This window comes from Sprattus sprattus (assembly GCF_963457725.1).
Source record: "Sprattus sprattus genome assembly, chromosome: 16".
NCBI classification, from domain to species: domain Eukaryota; kingdom Metazoa; phylum Chordata; class Actinopteri; order Clupeiformes; family Clupeidae; genus Sprattus; species Sprattus sprattus.
Genome location: NC_137914.1, coordinates 8,308,734 through 8,326,233, shown reverse-complemented (window position 1 = coordinate 8,326,233; position 17,500 = coordinate 8,308,734). Strand labels below are relative to the sequence as shown.

Here is a 17,500-nt window from a genome sequence, read left to right as displayed (position 1 = left end):
CGACCCCGACCACCCTTACCATTGCAAGCCAGCCCTCCCACCCCAACCCCGAGCAATAATAAAAGGAAGGCACCTCGTGACTCTCCATACCCCTGTGTGTTTAGTAGAACAGCAGCGAGCACAGGAGTGTGTGTGTGTGTGTGTGTGTGTGTGTGTGTGTGTGTGTGTGTGTGTGTGTGTGTGTGTGTGTGAGCGAGCCTGAAAATAGCCTTCTCTTGCCTGCCTGCCACCCGCCCCGGTAATCACTGTTTTGTGGGATTGTTGAGAGCTATTAGCACTTTGAGCCGTTGGTACAACAGCGCTGGACTATATGAATGCAGTCCATCTCAGGTCCATGTGATTGTGGTGCAAAGGCATATAAACCCAGTTGTAAATGAATGCTAGTTGAGATTTTGGATGAGTCAACATATAGTGCCATCTACTTCATGCAGCAACTGCTCAGCTGAGATGTGGGTGTGTGTGGTGTGTGTGTGGGTGTGGTGTGTGTGGTGTGTGTGTGTGCGTGGAGCCTGCAATATTAGTGCTTAAGTTGCAGTTGATGGAGAATCTCTCATTAACGAAATTAAATTAAACGTGAGACAGGAGGCTAGGGAGAAGAAGGAAAAAAAAGCATTGGAGAAGCTGACTTGGCTCCTTTGCAGCAGACATAATAATTAAAATGAATTGGATGGAAGTGAAATATGCTACAGTTATGTGTGTTTGCCATCCAAGCACCCTACTGGGAAATATAAAAATGCTCGCCCGCCTTACTCCGAGCATGGCTGAAGTTCCAGCCTCGGGGCCACGACGGAGAGCCGTCAAGGGCTTTGTTTTCGACTCGAATTATTTATGGGACTTTGCCTGTTTATGCATGTTCTACCACACTACTCCTCCCATCTCTCACTTGTCCATGATCAAATTAGCAGGTCAGAGGGGCTAAGGCTACAACCATATTAAAGGCCATAAATAAAGAACTTGGCTAGTTATTAGGGAAGTGTCTGTGCTCTGATTACATAGCACACTCAAGTGCATATTTTCTATACTTTATGACGATTAAAGGGAATTCACCATGGAAATAGTCTTAAGAGGACCACTTTTCATTGTAGTGGTTTCACTTGCTAAATACAGATGCAAGCAGAAAGCATGGAATTCAGATACCATTATGATATTATTCTAGCAGTGGTCCCAGATAGATGTCAGCCACATGCTGCATTTATGTAGTAGGCTTAGGGGTTGTTATGACATTGTTTTGATTTACCATACGTAATTTGGACTGAGCGATCAAAGGCCTTGCTGCTGAGCCTCTTTACAGGGGTTTGTGGATCCAAATTAAATGGTGAATGAATTTGATCCAGCGTTTATTGTCTGCTTTGTTGGAAGTATCGGCGGTGTTGGACTGGGTTGTGCTCTGCGGTAATGTGTGTGTGGATTTCATACAGATATGTAATTTTGTTTTTGCTTATTTACTCACAGGGAGATGAGGGGAAGTGAAGGGGGTGATTTGGGAAAAATGGGATTTCCTGATTTGAATGGAACAGATGTTCGCAGTTACACATATTTCGGATTGATTTCTTGTTTAAAGGCCGCATGGACCCGTTTGACAGTGCGTCGAGGGCCGGGGCCCGGATCGAAGCGGCATTCGGGGCAGAGGTTGGAGAAACCCGCGGCAGCCGTAGTATTCATTAGAGCATGTTTACACAACAGTGAGAGCTTTTTAGTCATCGGACAGCAGCGAGGTTCATGGTGTCCTGTTCCTTTCTGTGTATTGTTTGTTGGCCTAAGCACCGGGGCCTCCTGGCTAGACAAACCCACACGCAGTGGGTCATGTTGCAGTCTCATTGGAAATCCAAAACAGTAACACCCAAAAGCTTTTATCTCGTGGACACTTTTGTATAGAAACGCACGTCTTAAGTCAGTCGAGTGGTGTGTTTTTGCAGCACGGTGAACTGGTGGTCAGGCTGCCATAATGAGGGCTGGAGAATGCGGGAGGGGGGCCCGTTTAATTGCACCATATCTCCTGTTCCAACGCTTGTTTGTTTTGGCAGCGGTAGAGAGGGCTCGAGTCGCCACTCGGCTGGAGCCGCCGCGGAAATCACCCGCGAGAAACCCTCAGCGCTTCCTGTCCCCACATGCCCACTCGGGGGCGCGCCGCTCGGGTTCATCTACTACCCGTCAGGTTCCTCACCGGTCTCCCTCGCCCAAGGTGTTACACAACACAGGTTCTCATAAGAAAACCAGCTGCTGTAGTCATGTGACGGGAAACAGATGGAGAGAAGTCTGAGGTTAAATGTGTCAGAACTGCAGTATTTATTATTTTACTTTTACTTTTTTACGGCCGGTAGACCGGGGGCAGGACAGCATCACACCTTTGCACTTCTCATATGAAAAGGGTGAAAAAATGTGAGCTTTTTTGGCAGTCTTCCCTTGCCACATCTTGAATGGATTTATTTCAGCGGTAAAATGGGCAGTAGGGTGAAGTTTAAATATGGGTCCTGGCGTATTATCTTTGCTGTAGAGCTCGAGCGCTTGCATGCAAAGCCACAAATCTCCTCCTGTGTTGGGTGGGGTCTGCGGTTCCAATCCCACAGATGAGTCAAAGAGCAGCAGGAGAGATGGGGAGCTAATCTTACCTCTGAATAAGACTGACGGCGTCAAGGGGTCTTTTGATGGCATATTCCACAGTAGACAAACCGCTGCTGATAAATCTGTCTGTGTGTGTGTGACTCATGAGAGTCTGGTGTCAGAGTTGTGCTCTGCATATGTGCGCTATTTATTACAGGGTGGCTATTTTTTACTCCGTACATGTGTCCATTAGGCTGTAGTCTGCGTTGAAATGGTTTTGTTATTCCTCGTTCATTCGCTCTACAGACGTGGCCACTTGAACAACGGAAATACTATCCCAGTGACCCATCGACGCATCGCAGGATCTGCTCAATCAAAAAAATCCATATCACCTCAGTGCCATCCGTTCACAATGCACTTGAAGCTATAAGAAAAGCGTATAACATGTGGCAGGTTTCATTTCCTTCTGTACAGCCTACATGACATGCTTTATGTTTCTGAGCATTAAGTGAAATAGACCTGTTTCGTTGTCATACGAAATAGAACATATTCTAGCAGCGGTTTGGCATTTTTACTGCTGTGAGAGATCACGAGCGGCTGATTTTGCACAGCAATCGGTTGGTGCAGTTTGTCATCACAATGCTGGAGCTAGCTCACTTGTGGAGGAGGTTCAAGGAACCTAAGGGGAGCGTTTGACAGGTACACAGAGAGAAGGGGATGTGTCTGTTCTATTTTTAAGTTTCTTTCCTTGCACCGGCACTTGATTACAGCCGATGAAAATCATTTTCTGCATGGCTGCAAGGCTACATGCGTCCTTTACCTTTTTCAAGGTCCCCTTCTCGCTACGCTCCCCTGGGTTCAGCCAGGGTGATGGGGAAGGAGAAACCCCCCGCGGGTCAACATGGCGGCCTTGAGTGACAGCCTCAGAGAGCCTCTCGATTTGCGCCTCAGAACCACCCCTACCCCTACCCTGCCCCACCCCTTCTCTGAATCGTCTCAGATTGGGATGGAAATCAAAGCTAATTCTGCCGCGTAAATCAGACTGCGGGAGTGGAGCGAGGAACCGTGGAACCGCGCCCGCACCGTAGATTTACGAGCGTGCCCGGCCCCACAACGCGTTTGATCATGGCTAAATCTGTTTGCCGTAAATCACCCCCCCACACCCCCACAACAAGGCTGAGGGATGTTGTGTCTGGACCACGCGCTACCATTGTTTCGCATTCACATTATGGTGGGAGTGTCCTTGCTTGCGCTGCTGCGTCATCACAGGGTCTGCTGAGGGAAAGCGAGAGCCAGCGGTGAACTGCCATTACTCCATCAATCTGGGTCATTGCCCTTTTTATGATCAGCTGTAGAACATGCATTATTTATATGTAGAGTATCGTTATAAAAGGCCCTCCCAAAAATATGTAGCCGTCCCCTTTGTGTTCTGTGAACAGCTAATGAAATGTTTTAGCCGCATAAAGGCAAAACGGGCCCCCTCGTTAAATAATGTATTTAAAGAGCAACAAAATACCACTCCAAACTGCTCTTTTTACTTTATTCTACATTCCACTGGCTTCGCGGAACAATAAGCGATTTAGCAACAGCCTGCGCTGGACTGGTGCAATGTGACCTTCCGGTGTTGATCAAAATGCATAGTTAAAGTTAATGAGCGATTGAGTCAGGTGAGTGTTTGACTCGGCTGAAAGGTGAATAGCTCCGGGCCTTCAGAGTGAGAGTGCCGCCAGCGATGTGTTTGGCAGCGATGACGGGAGCCTGGATGGATTTGGGCCGAACTCAACCCACTCAGCAAAGTGTGCACACTGTATAGCCCTGCTAGCTGGATCGCCCCGCACAGAGGGAGCTGTATGAAAGTGAGCATGTGTGTGTGTGTATGCTAGTGTGTGTCTGTGGGTGTTTGTATGTCTGTCTGCACGTGTGGGTTTTTATAGTGGAGGGTGAGGGTCAGATGAAATCAGAAGATGCTATTTAGGGCTCTGTGTGTGTGTGTGGGTGTGTGTGCATGTGTGCCTATGTGGGGTTTGTGTGTGTGTGTGTGTGTGGGAGGGGGTAGGGTTGCTCAGTAGTGCAAGAGTTGGTAGCAGGGAATCTGTTCCAGATGTCCTTCTGTTTCATACCCATCTCCCTCCGTTAACACCAGATGTGCCAACATCTCCCCCTAATGAGGATGTGCTAGTCATTGTGTTCAGGCTGCAGGTTTTTTTTTGGGGGGGGGGCACTCAAGGGTAATGTCAGCCATGAAAATGAGGTTATTTGTTTGTAATGAACTTCATGTAATGTTTGTGTGTGTGTGTGGGGGGGGGGGGGACTGAAGGCTGATGAAAGACCAGGCAATACATGGGGAAAAAACAGGGACACACTATCCTTGCCGCCACAGTCTGTCAGAGCCAAGACACCGTGCTCGCGCTTCAACCAACAGCTGCTGGCCGCAGGTAACGCTGGCCATCGTGTTTGTTAAGCGATTGGTTGTTAGCTTCCTTTTTATTTTCTGTGCAACAGAGGTAATCACTTTACCTTTGTAGCCTGGCTGTCAAGGGTGCTCGCTAATGAATATGAGTGTTGCATTGTGGGATTATAGCCTGTATGTTTGGGTCTCCACCCCCCCGGCGGCCACCCTTGACTCCTGGCACTTGGCGATGCATTTTCTGTCATAATTTAATAGGAGGCTCTATAACTTCATTAAAGGTCAGGGCTGCCACCGCAGTCGTAAATGGGCCGGAGGGGGTGTGCGCGAGGAGGGGGTAGTTGTCGGGGCACAGCCCTTTAAGCACCTGTCTGGCTGTCTCCCGCCTTTTTAAAGGCTTCGCGCTCCTGGTGATTCAGGAACTGGTCTCCAAGGGACAGGGATACATTTCACTTCCATCCATCCCCCCCTCCCCCTACATTTCACTTCCATCCATCCCCCCCTCCCCCTACTGTTACTGCCGCCTAACTCCCCCCCCCCCCCCCCCCGCCCCCCCCGCCCCGTTCAGGTGTCTCCACTGGGAAAGAGGACTACAAACCCAGCCCCCACTATCAGCCCCCCCACACACACACACACACACATACACACACACCTCTCACTCCAGTTCCCCAACCCTACCCTACCCCCACTGCCGTTTGACAGAAAATAATGTGTCATTTTTCCAGTCGGTCGTGGCGCCTGTTACCCGCACTGGCAGCCAGACACATTTTATCATTCCGCTCCCATCCCTGCCGTCTCTCAATTTCCGCAGGCGCTAACCTCTATGCTGGAGCTAACCTTGGAGCTCTGCACTGAAAATGAACCATTAGATTCACCATTTGTTTCCTCTCCCAAAGCAATCCGCGTCTCCTTCCATTTATATAGCTTTTGTGCTGCCAGTGTTTGGCGTGCAGCGCGAGAAAGACGCTACGATGATGACTAACAAATTAACTATTATATAATCAAAAGACTATGGATTTGTTTTGGAGGTGCCGAAGCCCACACAGAGAGGCCTCATATTTCAATCTAGCAGTTCTGTTTTTTTCTCCTCGTCTGATGGTCATGAGGTGAGGAATGGATTATACAGGGAACCGGCCATTATTTGTCAATTACACACACTATACATTTTCCACAGCCTTTTCACAGGCTGGTGAGGCTGCTTCTTAGCTGCACATGTGTGAGACTGGGACGCCTCGATGGCTGAGAAAAAAAAACGGAGGAAGAATTAAGAGGATGGCTCTCGATGGGGCTTCAATGAGGACTCTGTCCTGGGCAAATTGATGAATTTAGGGGGTCTCTTGAAATTCCCCTGCAATTTGCCCCTCGTCACATGAGCCGATTAGACATCATTTATTTAATAAAGGCACTCACAAAGATGACTTCTGTCTCCCGCCAGAATGGTGCAGCTACACACACAGTGTAACTTTTCCCTCCACCGCCACTGGACCTGATCCCCCCCCCCCCCCCTCCCCTCATGTTATGATGCTAGTTGTGGCGGCAACAGCTAAAACCCCCGCATACCTGCTAATAACGTAAATGCATCAACATTCCAGCTCCCGTCAGATGCAAGGCTCGCTGGCCTCGTTTTTTCCCCCCTCGGTTGTTGTTTGTTGTTTCACGAGGGTTGAATCGAGTCCAAAATATCCACCCCCCCACCCTTTCAAAAAATCTTTTGCGTTGTTTTCTTAAAAAGGCCCTCACAAGACTGCTCTTAGATGACAAGATCGCTCCATTTTTGTTTACTGTGTTCCCACTCTGCTGCTCTGTTCAGTGAACCACTTACTTGGGAGATCTGATGCCTTGAGTTGTGTTTATGTGTATACATAGCTGTTTCTTATGTGTTGAACACTTTTTTTCCCAGGGGTTCCTTAAATAGGATCTATGTCTGGCCGCTCCTGTAGAAAAACAAGCCAAACTTGACAATGAGTTCCTCTAAAGTGACCGCACTGTGCTGTCTGACCAATAATTGGGTTATTTATGAGTTTTCGCCCGATCCTAAGCCCTCTTCCTCTGTCTTATTTTTGTTTTTTAAGTCTCCATGCTGTGCAATAGCAGTGGCTGACAATCTGCTGTGAGTGTTTAGATATGGATATGGTTTGTCTGAGGTGATTAGCTGAGGAGAGCTGAAGGGATCAAGTCAGAGGCAGCAAACTTAAGTGGAAGAGACAGATGGCACTGGAGCTTGTCACCAGACTGGGGCCCCCAGTGCACAGCCAGCCACCTTCAATTCAGCCACAAATAACAACGGAGGCATCTCTATTCCAAAAGGTGCGCATGGTCAAGTTGCCATTCAGAGACGCATCTTAAGCGTGTGTGTGTGTGTGTGTGTGTGTGCGTGTGTGTGTGTGTGTGCGTGTGTGTGCGTGTGTGTGTGTGTGTGAGTGTGTGTGTGTGTGTGTGTGTGTGTGTGTGTGTGTGTGTGTGTGTGTGTGTGTGTGTCCGCGGGCAACAATAAGCATTTAATTAAGGCTGATTAAATATTCAAAGGCGGAATCACTGTGGTTACTCAACATCAGATTCAGATTTTGTCTCGATGCCAAAGTGATTTGACTCTCTTGAAAACCACACGCGTGCTCACATACGCACATGAAAACGCGAGACAATCCCCCCTGTTATCAAATACCTTTAGCCACTGTATTGCTTGCCGATAAATTTCATACATTATTCACAGTCACAGTCAAGCTTTAGGTAACCCCCCTCTCGCTATTCTTGGATACTGAGAAGCCTTGCTTCCCTCCTTGGTGTTTGCTGAAGAAAGAGTGAAACAAACATTGAATACTTATTTCTCCCTGCCTCCTATCTCTCTCTCTCTCTCTCTCTTTCTCTCTCTCTCCCATCTCCTGGTTTCTCCTCCATTTTGTTGAGTAAGAGTGATGTTCTATGTCAACACGCCGTGATGTTTGATGTCAGCAGAGAGGGATTCTGGGATACGAATTTGAGGTCTTGAGGGGCATGGGGGTGAACGTGGATTTGGCGCAGTGCTTTTGAGACAGGCACCTGGAACTGGGTCATTTTTCCAGAAAAGAGAAAGAGCGACAGAGGGAAGGAGAGAGAGAAAGAGAAAGAAGGAGAGAAGGAGGAGGAGGGGGGGGGGGGGGAGAAACAGAGGGCGTTGCTCTGATTTGAGCAGTCAAGCAGAGGTTGAAACAACTCTGAACATATCATTATGGTAACTGCTAAAGTTACACCCCATAATCACTTCAAGTTGCAGTTCCTGTCCTAGAAATGCTGCAGTCTTCCAGGTAACTAAGGAAGGAGGCCATTTTTGCCTTTTTTCTTCTTTTTCCATGGGTTCTTGTTGTTTTGAATGACGCTCTGGACATGCTACTCTGTGTATTTTCTTCTTTGATGGCCTATTTTAAGATCACTGTAACTAACTGGCATAGCTAAGTCCCGGCTGACTATTTAAAGCTTTAAAGACCTAACCACGACCAAATACTGGATGCTCCAAACACTGGATCCCCACCCACTATCACCACATTTCTCGCGTGCACATGAAAAAGATGGAAGCTCCGGGATTGAATTAAGAGAAGCATCCAAGAGAGAAAGAGGAATGGCGGAGGAGAGAAAACCACATTTCCTTTATGACAGGAAATGGTTGCTTTTCATAGTCCCTTTTTATTTTTTTTTTTTTAAAGGAGCGGGTTTAGGAAATCAGCCTCTGTCAGATGATGCCACTTTGATTGGTTTAATAATGCTTTCACCGAAGCCGTCCTGCGTCGCGGCTAATTCTATGATTGCTGTGCATTGTGCTCCCCATTGTCTACGGAGAAGGCTAGAAGGCTGGGACAGCTTCTCAATAGAGAGCAATGCCTGACGAATGACAGGCAGAACAAAAGGAGAGTCCTCTTCACATGGCTGCATAAATGGCCTGCATATAAAAAAAAAAGGGAAAACACTTAATGAAGTCTTTCTTCGTCACTGTTTATACACTTGATTAGACTTACAGTTAGCATTTCGCTCCGATATAGTGTTACTTGTCTTCTGTGTTGTTCTGGGCTTTCTGCAAATGAAGAACCTCATGCATGTGGATTTTCTTTCTGTTGTTTTTTTCGTCCTTTTTTATCTTTGCTTTGAAGTAAGTGTTAACAAGGATGAGCACATCTTTGGTGTGACCAAAGTGCTACCTGCCATTACAGCATTTTTGTTTCACCTTTCCCCATTTCCTCTTACCTGATGTTGTTTACAGCGTGTACCTTTCCCCATTTCCTCTTGCCTGATGCTGCCATTACAGCTGTTTTTTTTTTATTTTTCCTCTTACCTGATGTTGTTATTTTGTATCGTGTTTGTGGGTATGTTAAAGTATAGGTTGAGTGACAATCACTCGCTTCCATGGCACATAATTAATCACTGGAGGGAGCCGTTCCCGCCTTTCGTTTTGGAGGTGTTTAGTATGCAAAGCCGCAGGAAGCAGCGGATGCCATCACCATTGTCCTGGGGGATTGATTTGTAAATGAATTGTGTCGTTTTGAATAGCATCGCTTAATGTCAGTTTGCACAGCAGATTAGAGGGAGACCAAAGTCCCCTGTCTGCGGATTACTGGATGGAGGGGATGGATGGATGGCTGGATACCCCCGCTACCTACCTACCCACCCATGCAAGGTCTGTTTACACCCCAGAACCTACCCCACAATTTTTTACACCGGAGCCCAAGACTGAGCATGGGGTGTGTTTCTGCTACTGCTGAGAATGGCAACATACCCCCGCTACCTACCCACCCATGCAAAGTCTGTTTACACCCCAGAACCTACCCCACCATTTTTTTCCACCGGGGCCCAAGACTGAGTATGGGGTGTGTGTTGCTGCTACTGCTGCTGAGAACGGCAGTGATGGCACTCCTGTGACTCCTTGTGGAGTTGGACTCAGCATTGTGTGGACACTAGCATTCCCCTCCCTTGGCTGCCATTCAAGAATTGTAATGACTTTTTTTTTTTTTCGGCTCCTCTTCTTCTTCTTCTTCTTCTTCTTCTTTTCCTACTTCTCCTTTTCTCTCGGCCCAGACACTCGCTCTCATCCACGGGCATTCCGGCAGGCCCTGCTTTGGCAGTCTGCTGAGCTAATCAGCCCAGCCCGAGAGACAGGGACTCAGGCCTCTGCAAAAAGGCCCCTATTCTCCTCCGGAGCATCCACACAAAGACCCTGACCTATTGTCTGCGGGGGTGAGATGTAATTTTTTCTCCCCACTGGCCCCCCCCACCACCATCCCCACCATCCCCACCCCACTCTCGTTGTTCTGGCACTGGCTGTGTTTCGCCTCTCTGCTGTTTGGGATTTATCTGAGCTGACCAGCTTGAGCTGGTGTTTTCTCTATGGGGAGATGGGACGGGTGCGCGGCCCTCGCCGCCGTGGCCGTGCCACCAGCGCTGCTCGGGGCTCAGCGCTGGGAACAGCTCGCCCGTGTTTACAGTGGCACCAATCGCCCTGTTTGCTCACATGGTCGAAGGCGGCCGTGTCGCCACCTCATTTGCAAGCCCTGTCATTTCTAACAAGGTGTTTTGGTTGTTTTTTTCTTTCCGGAGGGGAGGGCTTTGGTTTAAAAAATGACCTTGGACTTAAATTGCTAAATTAATGACCTGGAAGGTTATTTTGTTGTTGTTGTTCATTATAATCTGAGGTAAGGAGCCCTTGTTCTGTGTACACACACACGCACACGCACACACACACAGTGCTGGGGTGTCACTGACTGGAGGCTGTGCCCCTGCCGTTTATGGATCATTGATTTGTTTGGCGTTTATGTTTGCTGGGTAATTATTGATCATGATGGGGAGTTTGCTGGGGAAAGCAGGGGCCAGGTGCTGTTGTGAGGGATGGTGTGTGTGCGTGTGCGTGTGCTGGATAATAATGCCAACCCCCACACACACGGATACAGACACACACATACACACACACGGATACAGACACACGCACACACACACACTCACATACACACGAGCATGAGGCCTAATCATGTCCTCCTGTCGGTGCCATATTGTTGTTCTCTATAGACTCTTCTACACACCCTACCACCACTGCCACCACTCACTCCTCACCCCCCTCCCCTCCCCTTCCCCTCTCCCAATCATCCTGGGACTTAATCAGGCCTGACTGCCGCTTTCTCCCAGAGCTTTCTCAGGCACACGACATGACAGCCAAACCCTTTCCATACCTCCCCAGTAGCTAGCCCTGACTTTCCAACACACCCAGGTCGCCGCCAACACCCATAGGACCCCTCCAACACACACACACACACACACACACACACACACACACACACACACACACACACACACACACACACACACACAAATACGTTACCAGTAGCTTCCCTTCACCACTGCACGCACACACACACATTCGCTCATACACTCCCTCCCCATTCCAGTAGCCATTTCCCCCCCAAACACACACTCCACCCCATACACACACACACACACACACACACACACACACACACACACACACACACACACACACACACACACACACACACACACACACACACACACATACACACATACACACAGATACACACTCCTTCTCAGCCTCCTCCTGCTCACACATGTTGGTTCACTGTTCCTGCTAGCAAGCTCAAGTTAAAGGACTTTACGAGTGCCTGCTGGTCTTTCTGTGCGAGCTCGTATGAATAAATATCTCTGTGTCCTCTGTGTGTGCACGTATACATATGTCTGAAAGATTTGTGTGTTTCTAATGGCTCTGGTCTCTGTACCCCCTTCAACCAGGCCAAGCAACTACTGCTGAGCTTTATGGCGCCCCGGCACTAATGACATTTTCAGACCCAGAGCCTCTCCAGAGAAAAGCACCATTTACCAGTGTCTTATCATGCCTTTGAATTTTTGTGTTATGTTGGTAAGGTTAGGCTCATATTCGCCTAATGTTTTAGGTGTATATAGGCCTAGTCCGTTTAAGATGCATCATATTATTTTATATTTTCAGGGCCTGAAGGCCAAGGGCCTCTCCCGACAAAAGTACCATTTACCAGTGATTTTTCAACAGTGTCTTATAGTGCCTTTTGCTAAAGTGAGTCTAACCTTACCAACATATCACAGAAATGCAGTCGTGTTTAAAGGAGATTTCCTCCTGTCATTTTAAAACAAAATTATATATATATTTTACATTTTTTAAAGACGAGTATTATCTTCAGTCGACTTTAGTCACGTTCAGGCATCTGTCATGTCATCCGTGACAGCTCCTAACCTTGTACACATTTTGTTTGCATAGTAACCTTGTGTGATGTGTTGTTGATGTGACATGTTTACATGGCTGTGTTTGTTTTGTGCTCACAGTCTGCCTTTTGTTAAAGTTGTCATGCGGCTCCCTGGTGGCTCCTTAGAGGCAGGAGTTTCACTGCTGGGCCTCCTGTATGCGAGGCGGTACTGTACAGCTGCCCTAGTGTTTGTGTGTGTTTGTTGTGTGTGTGTGTGTGTGTGTGTGTGTGTGTGTGTGTGTGTGTGTGTGTGTGTGTGTGTGTGTGTGTGTGTGTGTGTGAGAGAGGGGGAAAGAGAGGGAGGGAAAGAGAGGGGGGGAGAGAGATGGGAAAAGAGTCAGACTGAGACCAGGAGAAGGGTCTGTCTCGTGTCACTGCAGAAATGTTTCAAACCGCTGCGAGACGGCACTTAAATTAAATGTCCCTCCAATCCAAACAACCTTATCATTGGAATGTGAGGGGAAACTCCAAAAAGTCAAGTTCTGTGTTTCAGAGATCTATTTCTAGATCTGTTTTTGTGTTTCTTGTGTCACACATTTGGACTTTGTTTGTGCTTTATGTAGCCCAGTCGGTCATGTAATCATCACTGGTTATCTCTAATGACATAGAGCTATTCTATAGTTATCCTTTTAGCATTTTTTTTTTTTTCATTTTAGCAGGCTCAATTACCACACACTAGCTAGCAGTGGAGTCATGTGAACATGTTTAAAGATAACCTCAGAGATGTGCGTTTCTGTACGGATTTTCTCGGTGTAAAGACAAGAAATTGGAGCCCTCCACAACAAGGACTGTGAAATGGCTCTCCAAGGTGGTCTGTCAAAAGGCCACGTTTACAGAAGACAGGCAGAGAGAATTCCATCAACCGCCATATTTATTTTGGTCCGTACCAGCCTGGTATCTCCCTGTGCCCTAAAATGACAGAGCCAGAGAGGACGCAGCCCCAAGAGAGGGAGACGTGCTGAGGACAATGGTGCTGGTGGTTGGGGGTGTGGGTCGGCAAACTGATATATTCCCCGCCCCCCCCCTCTGACACCAGATCCAATTCTTGTGTCTATGATTAGGGAATCCAAGGATTCGGCATGCCTCACCAACTCGAGGCAGAACCCCCACGCCTACCCCCCACGCCACACCTATCCTCGTTCTCCCCCTCCACCACCCTCTCACCACCTCCCTACCTTCACTCCCATCCTCTTCCCCATTCCCATTCCCATCCCCCGACCCCACCCCCACCTACCCCTCGGCAGAATTGACTTACCCCAGGAGCTCCACCTCATGCAGAGGACATTTACAAGCCCCCTGAGCCCCGCAGCCCTCCATGCCTCGCTCCTCCGTGCCTCGCTCCTCCTCTCTTTGTCTTGATGGAGTGACGGAAGGACAGACGGACGGATGGAAGCGGTTCTGGAATCCACATTGACCCTAACAAAAGGCGAGGGCACCCCAGCGTCAAGATGAAAGGGTCTAATGAAAATGGGACCCGAAATGTCAAAGGAATATTAAACATGTCACAGAGAGAGAGAAAAAAGGGAGGGAGGGAGGGAGAAAGGAGAGGGAATAAGGAGAGAGTTTGAGAGGAAGAAGGGAGAGGGAGAGAAAGAGACTGTGAAAGAGAAGCAGAGAGAAGGAGCATGAGAGGGACAGACAGACAGAGGGAGAAACAGACAGACAGACAGACAGACAGACAGACAGACAGACAGACAGACAGACAGACAGAGGGAGAAACAGACAGACAGACAGACAGACAGACAGACAGACAGACAGGCAGACAGACAGACAGACAGACAGACAGACAGACAGACAGACAGACAGAGCGAGAGAGCGAGACAGACAGACAGACAGACAGACAAAGAGAGACAGACAGACAGACAGACAGACAAAGAGAGACAGACAGACAGACAGAGACAGACAGACAGACAGACAGACAGACAGACAGACAGACAGACAGACAGACAGACAGACAGACAGACAGACAGACAGACAGACAGACAGACAGACAGAAACAGAGAGAGAGACAGACAGACAGACAGACAGACAGAAACAGAGAGAGAGACAGACAGACAGACAGACAGACAGACAGACAGACAGAAACAGACAGACAGACAGACAGACAGAAACAGAGAGAGAGAAAGCGAGTGAAAGAAGGGGGCCCAGTACGCTGAGCCAGGTTGAGATGCTGTCACCAGGGCATGCTGACTCACGTTAGGTCAGGGCCAGTGTGTTTAGCCTGAGCATGAGCTAATCCCCCACCAAGCCCATCTCCATCTCTGTTTTTCTCAATCCAAATGAATGGAGCTTTGTGATGCGTCTTAGCGCCGTTGAGATTTTATTATGCCATTTGGAAAATGGCTGAGAAAGGTAAGTTTCTGCCGAGCCGAGTGCACTCTGTTCTGGGCTCAATTAGCCTTTTACTATCAGTCTGAGGAGCAGGAACAAGATAACTGCCAACACGCAGAGGCCGACGGGTCCATTGTTGGTGAAGGCAGAAATTAAATGTGTGGCACCAAGAAAATGCCTCACCAGTCATTTTGTGAGTTGCATTTGAATTGATAATGTATTTTCCTTTTTACAGGAATCCTACGCCAGTATATTAAAATGCATATTTACCGTTTGGTCAGCAAATCTTTGCCGCACCTTATCATAATTTGAGCCCCGGTTTCGGTCTTTCCTCTCCAAGCCTCAGGTTGTCTGCGCAGAACTGAGCAGAGTGGTGCGGTGCAATGCCTCAACTGTCAGTGAGAGGCAGTATATCCTCGACCAATTATTACAGACAGGCTCAAAAATATCTTAATCAATTCCATTGATTGCCTGGGCTTTACTTCTCCATTCAGTTTGAGGAAAATAGAACCCACCGGTACAGAGCAGACAGGCAGAGGCAGAAATCACTGAAGCGCGGGGGGGTAGGGGTGGGGGTGGGGGGGCTGCCAAGAGCAATACTGGGCCCTGCTAAAGAAACACATGTCACTGCTAAATAATAACGGCTGTGTAACATGGCGAGATTGGGAAGACTTGTTTGAAGGCAGGAGTGCAAGCCCAAGACAGTCGTGTAAAACAGGACACAACAGAGCTGAGGGAGGGGGGATGGTTAAGGGGGGGGGGTGGGGGGGGGGGGTGGTTTAAGGGGGGCGGTTTAAGGGGGGCGTGTGGGTGTGCACTCGGAAATCTGATACAAGAGGGCCCGCGCTCGGAGAGGTAAATCAATTATTATTCGGTTACCACGGCGACGGTGAAGCACGCAAATCTGGCATTTCCCTGGGCAGCCTCACTTGTTTTCATTCATCTCTCCCGCTGTCCCTATCTGTCTCTCCTCAAGATGTGATTCAAACTTTTTCTTTCTGTCTTTTTTTTTGTGTGTGTGTGTGTGTGTGTGTTTTGTGTGTGTCACGGTGGTGTTGTCTTGGTGAAAGCGATGGGAGAGGTGGAGAATGCTCTGCGGCACATTGCTCTGGATTAGGCCGTAAAGCCTGGGAGTGTCCTGGGGTTTGCTGCATGGTTTGAGTGAGCCTGCTTGGGCTTGACCTTGGTAGCAGTCTCAAGGGTGCTGGAATAAAATGGTGATGGGAAGAGCAGAGAGAGTGAGGAGAGAGAAAGAGAGAGCAAAAGAGAGAGAGAGAGCACTCCACCATGAATTATTGAATGGGCTCCTTGTGAGGATAATGCATTTTCAACACACTATGAATTTTGACAAATTAGAATAGCGTATTCCATACCTTTTCAGGAATTGATCTTGGCAAATAGAGGGTGTCTAAGAAAAAAAAAGACAATCCCTTCCTTTTTGTTCTTGGGCAGGTCATCATCTCTCATCAATGAATCATTTTCTTATTTTTTTATATTTTTTTTTGTAGGCTTACACCCGCAAATGCTCAAGTCAAATGGTTCATCTCTGGTTGTTTCTTGCCCTTTGTCTGGCTGTGCTCTGCTCTGTGTTCTGTGTTTCTCAGATTCAGTGAGTGAAATCCTATCAGAAGCCTGAGCATGCATGCTATTGAGATGCAACCCCATGCTGTTAGCCACATGTTAAGTGGGGCCTAATATGTGTCCCTGTATGTGTGTGAGTGTGTGCGCGGGTTTACACACACACACACTCACACAGACACACACACACACACACACACGCGCACTTGCACACTTGCACACACACCCACACACTTACACACAGACACTCGCACACACACACAAAGACACTCACGCACACACACACACACACACACACACACACTCACACTCACACTTGCGCACACACACACTCACACTCGCGCACACACACACTCACGCGCACACTCTCACACACACTCACGCGCACACTCACACACACACACACACACACACACACACACTCACTCACACACAGAGCTTTCACCTCCTCCCCACTCATGTGTCTATCTAGTTGGTGCAAAGAGTGGCCACGCGGGAGGGAAAGGCTGTGGGGGGGTGGGGGGGTGGGGGGGGTGTGAGTAGGGCTGCTGTCCAGACAGATCATCTCTCTGGGTGGGGTGGGGTGGGGTTGGGGTGGCGTGGCGTGGCGTGACAAGAGGGTAGGACTGGGGGGGGGGGGGGGGGGGGGGGGGAGGAGGGAGGGAGGGATGTAGGGGACCGCCAGTTGGGTGCTTGCATGCCCAGAAGACAGTACCGCTAGTCAATGCTCCTTGTTTTTTTTGTGCATGCGTGTGTGTTGTGTGTTCCTCAGTGGCCTGGCACCTCTGTGTGTGTGTGTGTGTGTGCCTGTGTGTGTGTGGTGAAGAGGGGAGGGGGTCGGAAGTAATTAATGAGCTTAAAGCCGTCCCTTCACCCCCTTCTCTCCCCTCCCCCACCCATTACCTCATCCCCTGTCGCTCCTCCAGGGTTAATGGTTCAGTGGGCATTGCTTCAGGTCGTGTGATGCATTCAGGGGCTGTGGTTAGTGATTTGAGATGAGCAGACAGGATGGCTGCCTGGCAGACACAAGAGAACTGTTGTGCCCCATCTTCCTCATCTATTGTGTGCGGCCCTCGGACAATGGTCTTGTTTCAGACGGACCGTTGGGGCTGTATATCACACCGTAATATGCAATACCACCGGCTGAGTGGTTTGTTTGTTTGTTTTTTCGTGAATATCTTTAAAGAGCAGTGCAGACTTCCTCAGACGAATGGTAGCATAAGTGGGTTGTGTGAAATGAGAAATGTGTCCGACGACAAGAGAGAAAAAAAGCAGCGTCCAAGTTAATACACGACGTGAGAGTGGCCTATCTTGAAGGGAATGATAGCATTGTTTTCCCTTGAAAGAAGAAGACAAAAGACATTGTTCGGTGTTATTGTTCCCGTATATATTGATGTCT

General features: G+C 48.5%; 1 protein-coding gene across 1 annotated transcript in view; it reads left to right on the top strand.

Moving 5' to 3' along the window:
* Nucleotides 1–17,500, top strand: part of plxna3 (plexin A3) — a gene marked incomplete at both ends in the record, with an annotated part of 116,405 nt that overhangs the window by 4,824 nt on the left and 94,081 nt on the right. The window lies entirely within an intron of this gene.